We start from the raw sequence: 16857 nt of genomic DNA on the forward strand, positions 1-16857 counted from the left end.
GGTTCACTCGAGTTGAGGGCGGTGAAAGAAAAAAAAATTCTGATGGGGGGGGGGGCGATGAAACACAAATTTTTGGAAACTTTGCTAAAGTCAATCGCCTTTCCCGGTCTTTCCTTTCAACGACTAGACGTCTCTTTACTCAAAAAATTGGTTTTACCGATCGAAGATGGAGGACGACGATTCCGCCCATCTGTTTAGGTGCCTTATTGTTCCTTAGGAATCCCGGGGACTTCCCCCCCCCCCCGGCTGACTAAACCGTCATCTTTGAGCGAAAGTGTGACGTCAGCTATCGTGTTTTTAGAGCTACACTTTCACAACGGTTAGACGTCACTTAAAAGGTTATAAAATTATTAAAAACATTGGTATATAATTTTTTGAATGTGGAAAAGGTATTCTCACACAAAGGGGGCTTTTTTCGTGCATCGTCCTATAACGATAAAAATTTGCACTGAATTTTTATCTCTACCAAAAAAAGAAACCCCCCTTCCCCCTTCGTGAGAATAAAGTTTCGTAAACAGCATTAAAATGCTACACAATATTTATGAATTTTTAAACTATTTAGAAATCTATGGCACACCCTGTATATAATGTGAATACCAATTACAACAGTCGGATATTTTTTTAACTCGGCTGGATTCGAATATTCGACACTGCCTGAGTAGTTGCTTATGTTGCTACTCAGGCAGTCGCTTGCATTATATGGTTGTTTTTAAGCAACCATTTCGCCACATTGACTGATTAATATCTCTAAATAAGTAGAGAAACGAAGAGGACAGTGCTCGGTACTGTGCAGCAACTAGTAACGGGAAGTAAAGTTAGTGCCATCGTCACCGACCTTAATTTGAAACACACATTCGGTTTCTTCCGAAATCTCTTAAGCAACCGTGCGTAAGTAACTATTAACACAGCATTATAATTCAAGAACAGCAAAAATCGAAATTGAAACCTTCAAAACTACATGCATATGTGCATAAGCGCACCCACTAGTAAAACTTTTCCCGATATTTCTCGAGGATACATTTCCATCGACGGACTTGCAAGGGAAAGAAGAAACTATTCTCTCCATCAGCCGGAGCTATCTATATACTAAATCATCTCCACATATAGAAGAGAGAAAGAGAGAGATACTGTGCATGTAAGTATGTACTAGCAGAGTGGAGGACGGAAGATATGGATGTCACACGGTGAACTCCAACCACTAAAGAAAGAATCCGGGAAGAAAAAGCCTGGAGCCAGGCGAAATGTATGTATAAGAATAGAAGAAAGCTGTTGCAAGCAAGGGACAGCAGCAGCAGCTATTTTCGAAATAGCTCGCACACCACACACACCCACCAAACCAAGTCATTTTCTCTGATAGTTTTTTTTTGAAAATAGCTTTCTTTAGCCTCGCTTTTTTTTTCCTTATCGCATGCACCAAGGAGGCGGTAACAAAAGATAGCCTCGTCGTCTTGGTTCTCCTTTTTTTTTCCCGCTTGAAGATATCAACTACAAGGAGATGACGTCCTGGATACGATGTTCCCACTTCTTCCATTTCTATCTTCATATGTTTTCTGTCTTCCTATTTTTATGCATCGTTTTTTTTAACTGTTGTTCTTGTTGTTGTGTGTGTGTGTGTGTGATGGGTTGCGTAGTATTCTCAGCAGCTGAAAGCGATGCACCCAGTCTTAACCATATGTTTCACGAGACAAAGATACTTGTATAGGGAGGAGGATTTCACTCTTCTTTTTGGCGCTTGATATACGTTTTTTCTTCAATTACTGTATACATGTATTATACAGGAGTCGTGTTTGTTTCAAATCTTGAATACATGGTTGTAGTAAATTTCAAGTATTTCCTAACACTTCCCCACCCCACATCAGGGATTAACCCTTGGCTGGCGTTGCGAAAATTCTGTGCGTAACTGGCGTCGTCGTCGTGCCAATTTGACCCCCGTGTTCGGCAGAAGTTTGTTTTCCGCGGTTTTCCAGCCCCGACGCAAGAATTCGAGCCTGTCTGTCTTCCACTTGAGAAAAGTATTCGCATAGAGTAGGCGGATCTTTTCAAAATATGTTAATTACATAACATGGTAATTCAAGCATTTAACATTTTCACTTCAACATATAGGATACACCCGTGTCCGGAAAATTCACCGACAGCAATTCACTGCAGAATCATCGCTAGGAAAACTCACGGACAACATTTCGATGCGAGCCAGTTAGCGAGGGAGCGATTGAGTTACTGAGTCAGGGAGTAAGGGAGTGAGTGAGTTACTGAGTCAGTGAGTAAGGGAGTGAGTGAGTTACTGAGTCAGTGAGTAAGGGAGTGAGTGAGTTACTGAGTCAGTGAGTAAGGGAGTGAGTGAGTTACTGAGTCAATAAGCGAGTAAGTCAGTTCGTGAGTGAGTATGTGAGTTACTATGTAATTATTTTATTATTATTATATTATTATTATTTTATTATTACCGTTTTTTATTTATTATTTTACCGTTCTACTTCATTTTACATAAATCATTAATATAAACTAAAAATAATAATGGCCCAAGGACCGATCCTTGTGGAACTCCTTTCATTACATTTTGAAATGTGCTGATTTTACCATTTATTATGGCAGTGTGCTTCCTGTTGTAGTAATATGTTATAAACCAATATATTACGTTACGTCGTATGCCTGCTAAGAAGTGTTTTTATCTGTTAAACCATTTAAATCAACATAATCGAATGTTCGCTTTAAGTTTACGAAAACTGTAATTGTCAAATGTCAAAATTCAACCCCTTGACGGGGGATTCAAAGGTTATATGGAGTATTAAATCACTGAGCCAAAATCGCTGAAGCCATAAATATGAAATTTGGTAAATATTATATTTTATAACCAGTTGTTACCCGCGGCTTCGGGCGATGACCACCCCCCCCGCAACACTTGAACACCTCATGACCTCCATGGGTGATGTACTTTCAGAAATCCCGTTTAAGTGTGTATCTACATTATAAAATATAATACTAACTAAATTTCATATTTATGGCTTAAGCGACTTCAGCTCAGTGATGATTGCTCCATATAACCCTTGAACCACCCTGGAGCTCACCCGAGTGACCACACTCGACCCCTCTCATCTGGTCACCCAATCACTCACTTGTCGACTCATACGGTGTTTCAACCCTTCATACTATCAAATGTCTTGAACGATCAAGTGACGTAAAATGACAATCCATATTTAGTGAAATTCAAACAAGATGATGCGAGTATATTCTGGGTACAACATTAATACGCATAAAAATATATAATTTTAAGCAGTAATATGTAAAATAAGTAGTCAAACCTCGTTAGTGAGTCACCCGGTTAACACGTCACTCCGCTTACCAGATCACTTTTTGGAAGTCCCTATTTTCTTCGGGCAGGAAATGGCACAGCCATGGCTTACTCCGTTTAATGAGTCACTCCGCATATCAAGTCATATTTTTGCTCTCCCAAGAATGACTCATTAACGAGGTTTGACTGTATATTGTTAATTTCATATTGATCTAGCTTATTTATGTGTGAACAGTTTCAGAACACGCCATCATAATTTTGAATGCTTTTCGCATGTATGTAAATTTCATATTTGTGGTTAGTATTATCAGTAGTTGGTTTTTTTTGACTGAAATGAATTTATAAATTTAGGAGCAGTAAATGAGAAACACTTTTGAAAGAGATGTTAAGAGATTAGCACTTATACGAGGACACCCTGTATAATCAAGCCGTAGAAGGATTTAATGTAACTTCCACAGAAATTGATAAATTTATATTTCAATTCAAAAGAAAGAAAAAAAGAATATAAAATTCCAAGAAATTTCTATTATTATTTTTCCTTCTCCCAAGAGATTCTTAGAAATATTTTCCCGGCTTATGAAGATGAATGTTTCCAGCAAAATATGACAACTTGATCTCACGTGAATTCCCTTTCATGTGATCTCTCCCTCTTTCCTTATTTTTCCTGTTTTATCTTCCGCGTATTTAAACGAAGAATTGTAATTTCCAATTTTAGGGATTCAAGGGGAAGAAGAAGAAGAAGAAAAAAGAATCCGGGGGATTCACGCGAATCGGAGAAAAGGGGGATTGATTCACAGAGAAACGAACTAATTCGTCCGAGTCTCGGGTTTAATTCCCTCAAATACTTTACCGACTTCAATGAGACAGCTTTACATCGACTTCATTAATCAAGATTTCGAAGATTTTTGAGAATTATATTATTATTGTTATATTTAAATTGTTATTTTTTTTCTCTTTCTTTCGGGTGTCTTTTGATCTTTTCGTACGTAAAAGAGATTTATAATAATAATGATTTTTTTTTACTCCTCATTGTATTAATCTCATTGTGTCTCATTTATATCAAATGTCCTTTTTGTTTAAGAGAAATAACGTCGGATTATTTGTTATATGTTATTTTCCTCTGATGGAAATTTTGTATTGAGGTTTGACGTTGATGATGGGGTTGAATATAGGTTTAGGAAAGTTTGGCCCCCCACCTCCGAAACTTCACCCTGACATTTTTGCTGCCCTCACAGTGTGAGTGACAGATGAAGTGTTGAAAGACCGTATGTGAGTGGACAAGTGAGTGATTGGGTGACCAGATGAGAGAGAGAGAGAGAGGGGCCGAGTGTAGTCACACTCATACGGTGACTGATATGCTTAGGCAATTCGTCATTCATACGGTCACTCAGTCACTTTAAGAGTCACTCACTTAATCATTCAAGACATTTGACAGTATGAAGTGTTGAAAGACCGTATGAGTGATTGGGTGAGGGGCCGAGTGTGGACACTCATACGGTGACAGATACGTTCAGGCACTTCGTCACTCATACGGTCACTCAATCACTTAACTCACTTTATCATTCAAGATATTTGACAGTATGAAGGGATGAAAGACCGTATGAGAGTGGACGAGTGATTGGGTGACCAGATGAGGGGCCGAGTGTGGTCACTCATACGGTGACTGATACGCTAAGGCACTTCGTCACTCATACGGTCACTCAATCACTTTAAGAGTGACTCACTTGATCATTCAAGACATTTGACAGTATGAAGTGTTGAAAGACCGTATGAGTGGACAAATGAGTGATTGGGTGAGGGGCCGAGTGTGGACACTCATACGGTGACAGATACGTTCCGGCACTTCGTCACTCAATCACTTTAAGAATCACTCACTCGATCATTCAAGACATTTGACGGGCTGACTCGTCAGCCATCTTTGAGTGGTTGTGACTTCAGTAGTATCGCTAAAGCCACACATGATGTTCCTTATCCTGCTTTTTTTTAAGGACTAGACGTCTTTCGGAAGGTCAAGCGAGTTCTTAGCTAAGACATTGATGGACGACGATTTCCCTCTCCTTTATAGGTGCGTTAGCTTGTGGTAAGGTTCTTATAACAAGGACAGCGGAATCCATCTTTGAGCAAACAACAGGTGTCGCTATAAGTGACGTCTAATCATTGAAGAAAGAGCAGGATTCGGGTTCAATTATTGGCTATAGCAATAATACCGATGTCACACTTTCGCTCAAAGATGGCGGGTTAGTCAGCCTAGTATTTCAAGGTGCTCAAAAAATGGTTGGTGGGCCACAGCAAAAAGCTCGTGTGGACATACGGGGAAGTCCTCTGAAGGTTTAAGAAGATTCACTTGACCAGATGACCTATTCGCGCTGTGATAATGGGCGGTGCACGGAATGAAATGAAATAATGCCCAGTTTCCATGTTTTCACCAGGTTCGCCATTTCTAAGCATTTTGCTATGTCTAATGCCTTAAAACAGGTGGGGACTGAACATATAGAAGTACCAAATCATGTTTGGAGGTGCCGCGAGTTCGATACTCGGTTCGTCCGTGTAAGAAAACTTTCCTGATACAGGAGTACGACAAAAACAGCGATATGACTGCAGAATAATATTGCTACCGCAGGGAGTCCCACATCGTGGGTGAGGGTTAACGCACCAACCTGTCGGTGAATATAAAAAAAATGCTGCCGTTCGGAATCGACAGTAATTGTAGGTCCCGGTCTAATTAGCCCTCGTGTGCAGAAAATGGCCGTCCCCCACAATTGACTGTGAAGTCGTTCCCTGAAAACTTGCGAGTAGCTCATGGAAGCTCTATGATGTAAAATAAGACCGGAAGCTTAAATGAAGGCATAAATCATATTTTCAATTTATACTATATACATAAGTATTCTATATAAAATTAACTGTAGAAGTATTCGGTGAAAAATTTGATAAAATGTATTTAACAATGAATAAATAAATAACCATAACAAAATGTTATTTTTAAGAATGAAAATAGTGAAAAATCAGATATGCCTGATAGAAAGAATAGTTGAAAAAACACTGATAGATGGCGCGAAGTACAGTGTTTTGGAGCAGATTTATGTAAATCAGGCCGTCAATAAAATTGGTGGATGTATGTGTTTGGCATCGAATCGAATGATGCAAATTCAAATTTGCTTCACATATCGAAATGACAAACGCCTGAATTTTCATGCTATGTGAGTATCGCATTGAAGGTCTGTCTGAACTGACATCCATTTAGAACATAATATTCATTGATACAGTCGAATCCCAGTATAACGAACTCCAGGAGACCGGAGAAATCGATTCGTCAAAACGAAATTTCGTTATAAAGGAATTGTTGTTGTTCCTATGTAGAACGTATATCTGGGAGATTAGGAAAGTGTTCGTTAAAACGAGATTTTCGCTATAACGGTATTCGTTAAAACGGGATTCGACTGTATTGTCAAGGCCATGCATTCATCATTAAGAACACTGTCATACTGCACTTACGTACGAATACGTCGTCTTATTGCAAAATTTATTACGATATCTTTGATTTGTTTGGACTAGTCCTTTCTGCTAGCGCCAAAGCGGCGTGGTGGTAAGATGTTAGTCTACAACCGTGAAAGTTGCCATCAGGTCCCAGAACCGGGGAAAGAATACATATATCTCCCGATTAATATATGATGATCGATTATTATACATAACAAACGGTCATTATGTATACTTACTACTTCTCTTGGTAAGTTTCATAAATTTATCACTTTCACCGGCGAATATATATGCATAACACCCAAGCATCGTTGGTACATTTGATGAATAACTGATATTTATCGCCTTCATTTATATATATCCGTAATACCATAGTGTAAGAGGTCATTCGAGTATTACGTCAGCATCGATGGGGAGGGGGGGGGGTGTTCCGATTTGCTGACTTTTGATGACAAAGGGGGAGGGAGGGGGGTTTGGATGATGCTCGCGTCATCAACCACCCTTTATGAAAATATGAAATATTCTTAATGGCATCTTACTCGGTGCGCCAAAAACGAGAAAAACCTTTCGCTAGTTTGTGGGCACCTGAGCTAACATTCCCTCATTGATAAGTCGCCTACAGAGCCACTTTAGTGATCTCTAAATATTTAGCTGATGTAGTGATCTCTAAATATTTAGCTGATGTAGTGATCTCTAAATATTTAGCTGATCCAGGTGATCTAGAAATACGTCCGGACCACTTGGGTGCTCTGGAACTGTGCCACGTATCTGTGCCAGTTTGTGGGCACCGGAACTAACATTATTCCTACTGATAGGGATAATGTTACACAGCCACTTAAGTGATCTCTAAATGTTTCACGAATCCTTCAAGTGCTCAGGAAATGTGACAAGGGCCGCTTAAGTGCTCTGGAACTGTGCCACGTATCACTTAAGTAGTCTGGGAATGTTCCACGGGTAACTTAAGTGATGTAGAACCGCACTGGGTGTCGCTTAAGTGCTCTAAAACTGCGCCACATGTCACTCAAGGGATCTCCAAATGTGCCACGGATCATTTAAGTGTTCTTGAACTGTGGCACGGGTTACTTAAATGATCTTTGAATGTGCCACGGGCCACTTAAATGCTCTGGAATTGTGCCACGGGTCATTTAAGTGCCGCTTGTATAAATGTGCTGTTTAGTTCATTTTTACAAAATTGGGTTTGAGGGGGCCACATTTGGTCCACGGGTCAAGGGTTTACCATATAGGGCTTAAAGAGGTTGGTTGCAATGAATTTCTTAAAGAGAAATTTTGAGTTCTTACCCTTCAAATGACATTGAAATTAACAGAAATTGATTGTAATAACATATAATATAACATATATATAACATATTTTCCTTCCAAATTTCAATTAATTTTTTCTCACATTAAATTATTTTTTTCGTCTGGGGAGGCGCACGGGCCCCCTTTGGCCCCCCCCTCCGCGTGCGTTTCTGATCCCACAATAACCAGGGAGTAAAGGGCAGTGCTGACGAAATTTTGCTGAAAAGGGATGGGGGGGGGGGTCAAAGTTTTGCTGATTTTTGCTGACAAGGGGGAGGGGAGGGTCAAAAATGGCTAAAATTTTGCTGACGTAATACTTGAGCAGCCCGTAATGGCTGAATTCGATAAATATGAAATAATTCCAAATGAGTCTAGAATGTGCAATGAATATAGTGAGACCCCCGATATAATGATACAATACATGCATGAATTATCATATAGTACGATTTATCACGTCAACCAATAATGCGATTCTTGGGTGTTATGCATAATCGCCGGTAAAAGTGTTGAATTTAGGGAAATTTATCGAACCTACCGAAATGCTGGCGATTATGCGCAATAACCACCACCTAGAACACGGTCACCGCTCTAGACATGCGTTTACTGCAACAAGACATTTTCCCTAACGAGCTTGAGGCGACCACCGATAGCTGGCCCAACTTGTTAATGGTAGGGAATTACACTAAGAGATATGGCCGGAGTTGGTGTGCGGTGAAGTAGATCTTTCTGCTGCAGCCTGCAAGGTCATGTGGGCATCATGCTGGACTCTCATCGTAAAGATCCATGTTCGTGCTCCGTTGACGCTCAGTGATGGTCGGCTGGAGTTGCTATTTTCCGCAGGGAGACCTACAAAACGACACTCTCATAACATGAAAATTCAAGCATCTTTACTTCAAAACACGGAGGCCAACTGGCAGCACCTCTGACACAGTTCCACGACACTTGAGCGAACCGTGGCGCATTCACAGATCACTTAAGCGAATCGTAGAGTACAGTTCCGAATCATTCAAGCGGCCCACCGCACCGTTACAGATCATTTAAAGCACTTGCTGCGTCATTCTAGATGACTTAATTTTGTGGCCCTTGAAGCGTTTTCAAACGAATGAACAAGGTAAACTCGAGCGTTTACCACCTCCAGTTAAAAATATGAAAGCCAGATGGCAGCACCAGCAAGGACTGGAAACAAGCTCAAATCTAAGAACACAAATTCGTTAGGGATCACACATATACTCAGAACACAAATTCCGGCATGTACCGATTCGTTAGAAATTCCGTAGACGAACGTGCACGAGATGCATGTACGGTTGAGCAGTCCTTTCTGATTCCCCCCCCCCTCCTCCCCGAATGCTGCTGTATAACTAGCCGTATTTGTCTGTCCTCGCACATGTCCTTTGAAATTGTATCTGAGTGTATACGACTCGAGGGTTCCTTTAAGTCCCACGCCAGAGCTCCCGATTTATATTTGCTTATTGGTATTGCATAGTCTATTTGTTTATATATTTAGCCTAGTCCAGGGGGATTCTCTTATGTTTCTTCTTCTAGGGGTTTCTTTTATGCAAATGTAATAAATCGGTTATTACGCATACTTATCAACCGTCCTGGTAAGTTTGTTCCATTCATCAATTTTACCGGCGAATATGCATAATACCCAAGCGTCGTTGGTAAATTTGGTAAATACTTGAAATTTATTGCATTTATCTGTAATTATGCATAATTACAGATGTGTAATTATTGCGTAATTGGTGAATTTGATAAATATGGAAAAAATTACGAATGCGTCTTGTACGTGTGATGAATATAGTCGGACCCCGATAAATCCATAATAAAGTTTACGATCACATCCTATGTAATGATAACAAATCCTACGATCGCATCCCGATATAATAATAATATAATACATATATGAATTATTATGCGTACCATGTAGTACGATTTATCATGTTTACTGACGACGCGAAGCTTGGGTATTATGCATAATCACTCAATTCAATCATCCATACTAACAACGACGCTTCGTTACTATGCATAACCACCATCAATGGTAAAAGTGATTAATTTAGGGGAAAGTTATCTAATTTTTCCAACGACGGACGCTTGGGTACGATGCATAACTGCCGGTAAAAAGTGATATATTTCGGGAAATTTATCAAACTTACCAAAACACTTGGCAAGTATATGCATAATAACCGGTTATTATGTGCATAATAATCATCACATTTATTGTAACACTAGCTGATACCCGGCGACGTTGCCCGTCCCGTAAAAAATTTATATACTTATATATATAGCTCATTAATTCTTAATAAAAAATTCTGCATCAAGTAAGAAAAAGTTACTTTTATTTTCAAATATTTTAATTAAAAACTTGAGGCAATCGCTTGTGGATGCACAATATTTTTGTTTGTCCATCTGGTGTGTAGATGTACAAATTTTTGGGATTTCCAACACGCGAACAGGCGACGAAAAGCTGTCCGTGAGAAATACAGGGCTCAAGCAGGTTGATACCTGCCACTGCTAACGACTGGCCTTGCGCTTTGTTCATTGTCATGGCCAAAGTTAAACGAAAAGGGAACTATAATCGCTTTAAAGTGAATGGCATTTCTTCAGTGATAATTGGGATACGTGGAATGAAGACGTCTTCTCCTTTGGCACATCCAGTTAGAATCGGTGTTCGATGATGTAATTGTGCGATTTCTTCACGCAGAGTCTGGTGCCATTGCAGTCTCCGTGTCTCTAAATTTCTTAAAAGCATTATAGGTGCTCCGACTTTGAAGGTCAAGTTGTGTGTTGGCACTCCCGGAATATCCAAAGAGTTCAGAAATTCTGCAGAATACAGAACTGTCTGCTCTGTGTCTGTGACAGTGTCAACCTATTTGTAAGATGTGGAGTCTCCCGGAATAATTTTTAGGATTTTTTTGTTGATCTTGTTCACACTGTCATTTTTCGATGCCAGAATCACTCTCTCAGAAAGCAACTCATGGCTTCGGTGATTTTGTTCAATGTTTGGGAAGACTTTGTCTGCAAGTTCTTGAACTGAGTTTAACAAAATCCATTCGGGAACGTAATGAGTCCATTGCTTGGATCTCTACGGGAATTCTTCCATTGCCAAGTTTGATCAACTGACGTGAAAATGATAGCAGTGCTGAGTCATTTTGCAGTTGAACTCGCTTGTTGGTGGATAATGATAATTTTTCAACTTCGTGACAAAGTGTTTATGATTTGAGGCAAGCATTGAGTTCATGAGCTGGCGTTAAACATTTTTATTCCCAATTTTGTCGTCGTAGTAGTTGTCCTCTGTTGTTAGCGACGTCATACGTCCAGCTTGTGCAGCGAATATTATTCAAACGCCTTTAAAGCATTTTTTAAATTGAAACTATAACTTTACGATGGGCGGTTGATGAGATAAAGGCTAGCCTATATACAGGATACCCTGTATATAGGCTAGCAGAAATACCCGGCGCTCTTCCCGGGTTTTCTTCAATTACTGGGAGGATTGGAAAAGTTACAAACCGTTATAAAGGAATTAAACTGTTATAATAACAGAATTAAAGGTGTGACAAACCATTGTAAAGGCATATCTATATATACACGTCTGAAACGCATTGTTGGAAACCACGGTAACCAAAGTAAACGTTCTGAAAGTGATTATTGAGGCCCCAAAACTATTGTTGCCCGACAGTTTTTCGCTCATTTCGGGCATTTTCCCAGCTCTGACGAACTTTTAAAGTAGCCTACGGTTCAATCCCGGTCCTATTTGGTATATATGCAAAATCTGGCGACGATCGGCCTAAAACTGTAGATTTGTATAAGGAACAGACATACATACATGCATACAGACTGACATACATCGATTCGTTAGAAATTCCGTAGAGGAACGTGTAGGAGGTGCAGGTACTGTCAAAAGCAGTCCTTTCGGATCTCCTCCCATAATGCTCGCTGGCGTAGAACTAACTCTTCAATCGTACCCATCAGACTCATTGAGATTTGTTTCCTCCCCTTTTAACCTCCACGGCGATGAATTCGAATGACGATGCGATCCTTACGAACATTGGAGGAAAAAGGGGTTTCATTCAGTCCTTGTCTCGTATCCATTTCGCCAACTTTCGCAGGATTTGTGTTGGACGCGTTAGAATCCATAGAAGAAGTTAAAGAAAAGAAACACAACATACACACGCAGAAGGTGGAAAAACAATCACAGACATCCGAAACTTTGTCCCGCGGAACGATCTCTCAAAGAAAGGATATCTTCTCGTCAAATGTTGCCTCCAGGGAACGAGGAGCTCCGAGGGATTTCTCTTCATTTCGCTTCTTTTCCTTGGCAAAAAAAAAGGAAAATAGCCAACTTGGAGAGAGACAGGAGATCCTAGTTTTTCCTATTTTCTTTTATCTCTTGTAGAGGTTTTGCGTTTACCGAGTTTCATTTCTTCCTCCCTCGACAGGGGTTTTTTTCTCCCTTTTGGTCTCTGCGCCTAATTAAACGATCTCTTCATTTCTCTTTGTTTTTGTTTTCCAGGACACCATACGCTAAAGTCAGATGAATGTATATCTCTGACCTGTACCGCTGAGAAAACGCCATTCCCCCCCCCTTTTCAGCAATTTTGCTGTGTTTGCAATTTCTAATCGCAAACGGCAGTTTTTTCATTGTTTAGTTTCTGTATGATACTGATTCGTATATTTATTTAAGAAAAATCTGATCGGTATAAGAGCAGTGTTTTGCGACCTTTCTGAAAACGGGATCCGGAAATTTCGCACCCGGCTCTTCGCCCCGGACGTTTTACCTTCCCTGGCCGTATGAGTGACGGAGTGAGAGATCAAGTGACTGGCTGTGTGAGTGGCCATATAAGTGGGTGATTACCGTATGAGTGAATATATAAGTAGGTAATTAACGTATTAGTGACCAAGTGAGTGACCATATGAGTCAGTGAACGACCCTGGAAAAGAAAATTTTCTTCTTTCAAAGCTCTCCGGATTCCGAGATTTTTGAGGGTCCCGTGACGTTTGATCATGCGGAACCTTAAAAATCCCGGAACCCGAAGAGCTACCCTATACACAGTAATAGGGTTTTTTTTCTGCACAGCAAAAAAAAAAAAAAAAAAACTCAACAACACGGAGCATTTATATTCTCAGACTTTAAACGCCCATTTTTCGAATCATCATGATTTTGATTCGCCATGAAAAAATGGTGCCTTTGTTATTTTTGTCCACAACCAATAAACGGGTAAAAAAAAATTGTATCAGTAAAAATATGGTTTCTAAATATATTGAAAATAAGTACAGAGTATGACATGTGAGAAACATCAATGAACTGAAATTTCTTCTGTAATCTATGAAGTAAAACAGAATATTAGTTTTCGATAATTGCGCTGGATAGAAAAATCAACGCGGTATGATATTAATATGTACTTTGTAAGCAATATTATTTATTGAAATGTCAAATCAGTTTTAAATCCATTTATTAATTTTAGTGCAACCTTGTATTCATATTTATTTAACTTTTAAAAATATCAACAGTTAAAATTTTGGAGCCAATTTGACAATTTAATTAATATTACTACTTATAAAATATTTTAATATCACATTACGTTGACTTTTTTCATATTTGGCTTACTAATTAAAAACCAATCATCAATTTCGATCGAAGAATCGTAACAGTTCTGTGTGATAGATGGCAGAAAGAGTTCCAGTTTATTGACGTTTCTCACACACATGTAATATAATACTGTACTGTATACTTATTTTAAATATTTTCTAGAAGGCACATTTTATGTAGGAATAAAATTTTTCTTTATGCCGCGAGCATCTCGGTGTTTACCATGTTCCATCCATAAACTTGGGCCCAGGCTCCCTAGACTGATATCGTTGGTAAGCCTCCTCTTTAGTGAATTTATAGTATAAAAAATAAAATATATTAGGATTTTTTTTTGCCCCGTCGCCCCATGGCCGAACTCTCCCAGTCCTACCTTTATGGTGCTCACTTAAACCATTTAGGATGGATGCTTGATTTTGTACTCACCACATTGACAACTCACTCTATGATTAGCATCAAGATTATTTCATTCAAAGCCATATGTCAGAGTTCTTTTACGGGTGCTCTTCATCTGGTGGTGGTTACAGTCAATGCTCTTGATTCGTGAACGTGGATCCCCAGTAGGGTGACAGGGCTCCAACGTTGCATCTACGCGTTGCCTTTAGCGCCATCTTAAAAGTACCATGGGTATCCCGGGCAAGTGATATCCATGTGCCTGTATCTGGTTGAAATGTTTTCGGATTTTTTTTTTTATCCAACTATAGAAGGGAGGATTCTAGAATTGTAGAATTTACGTGTACTTTGAGGGACACCCAGGACCATCTAGACACGTGAGACCAACACGATCACGGCACGGAAGAACAGTGATCACCAAATTTTGCAGTAGGGACTCTAGGCTGGAATATTTGGTGAACCCCCAGGTCAGACTGCTCACCCCCCCCCCCCAACTCTATTATGAACTTATAGTGTGGAAAAACTAAAAATGATGAGAATCATGTCAGGCTCCTCGGATGGAACCCTATCATTCTCAAACACTTGTGAGGACCGCGGCATATCCCCAGATCAAGCTACTCAAGGCACAGTTCCACATCACTTCATTCAAGAGGCCCGCGGCACATTTACAGATTATTTACTTACGGGATCTGCGGTGCTGCTGCTCGAGATCATCTGAGTTATCTGCCATGCTGTTCCAAATCACTTAAGCCATCTACTGTGTAACTTACATTGTGAATTAATTATCACACATAGGATGATATATTCCCCTTCGGAAACACTCGAATATTGAGATCGATGACCACTAAAACGATCGTTATCCTGAAACGCCATGTTATCTCGTTCAACTCATGTTTAGAATACTTACGACTGCTTTCTTCTATTCCCGAACTATTCTTCCCGCCGCAAAAACAGTAAATCGAATTTACCGAAATCGGAAATTCAATAACATATAAAGAAGAGGCCGTTCATGTATATGCTGGAAGTAAATTTTCGAGAAACTTCGAAAAATAACTTTCTTTTGCCTTAGTTTTAACCTTTAAGCGTTCATTTATATGCCAGGAACGATCTCTCCAACCACATTAGTGGTTCTGACCCCAACTGAGGTCTTTTCTTATTCTTGTGAAATAAGAAAGGACTGTATTTACTGTTGAGACGTTATTTTTAGAAAAGAAAGGTCTCTCTTGAACATAAGAAGAGAAAATATTACAAGCGTACGCTTCTGGCCAGTTCTCGCCACGATGAAAGTTTTTATCACGTGTACTTGCAGTGGTGTACTCGAGTGTTCAGCTGCGTAATCGAATCTGATAAAAATATCCAATGATCTTAAGGTTGGTTTTTTTCTTCCTGATACGAAACACAAACTTTTTCAACAGAGTTATTTAATGAAATTTAGAAAATTCAAGCTTAAGAAAAACTCCGTGTAGTACATTTGTCTTCAGTTCAAGTTTTTTGGACTTTGAAGGGTTTGGAAGTGATGATAATAATAATAATAAGTCTCATAAGCTCGTAAAATACATCGGGGGTATGAATGACTTTGGAATTCAACATATCGATCAATTTTGTTTCCTTCAAATATTGGGCAACGTTAATCGATAACAATGTAAAATGATTGGGATTAATACTGTTATCATGATGAGATCAAGATTGATCAATTTTGTTATCCATCCTGATTCATAAAAGATCACAAGCAAAACTCTAGTGGCCCATATTCATCCATAAGTGGTAAATGGTAATTTTTCTACTGATCTATGAACATGATAAACACTGATGAAGGACGATGAGCACGGATTAAGAATGATTATCACGTATGAAACGTGATAAGCACTGATCAAGAAAGATTATCACTCATGAAAAGTGATAAACACCGATTATGAAAGATTATCACACATGAAAAGGGACAAACGCCGATAAATTTTGATGAACACCGAAAGACTTCGAACACTGATCAAGAAAGATTATCTCGTATGAAAAGTGGTAAACACACCGATTATGAAAGATTATTACGCATGAAAAGTGACAATAAAGTGCGATAAACATACTGAAGAACTGAGTGTATCGTAAACACTGATGAAGGACTATGAACATCGAACAAGACAGATTATAATGCATGAAAATAAAGAGAAACACCGATCAAGTTTGATAAACACTGATCGAGAATAATGATTAACGATGAAGAAAGAAAAATACGAATCCAGAGAAAGATAAACACAGATAAAAAAAAAAATATTAAAAGCCGATTAAGAGTGAAAACCGTGATAACCACCAATAAAGAGTGTTCAAGAGTGATAACTATCAATGAAGAATGATCGCGATAAAGTATAGAACTCTCTCTAATGGAATAAGGAGAAACACTGGAGAAATAAAAAGAGTTATCAATAACACATTGAGCGAAAAGATCTCCCAGACATGATTTTATTGTTTTCCTCTCTCAGAAGTTTGATGAATTCGATGTGGTAATACACGATACACATTCTATATATTCTGGTTTATAACCATTTGGAGAGAAATAATTATATATATTTGAATTTAGTTTACATTACCAGAATTACATAACCAGAAATATTTGAAATTGAAGCGCCTCTGGTCACTACCATAAATAATGGTAGTGCCAGAGAATCAACGAGATATGGAGAAAGAGAGGCTCTCTTTGCATAAACTACTACCCTGACATTGTTGCAATTATTAGCTAAATTTACAACTTTGCACGATCCGCAATTCAGAAAATGGTCATTGATATCACAAAAGTCTTTTAATTATCGAGATTGTATATTACTGG

Source organism: Pholcus phalangioides, unplaced genomic scaffold (genome assembly GCF_987345545.1).
Source record: "Pholcus phalangioides strain wild (caught in Gottingen) unplaced genomic scaffold, Ppha-v1.0 ptg000010l_1, whole genome shotgun sequence".
NCBI classification, from domain to species: domain Eukaryota; kingdom Metazoa; phylum Arthropoda; class Arachnida; order Araneae; family Pholcidae; genus Pholcus; species Pholcus phalangioides.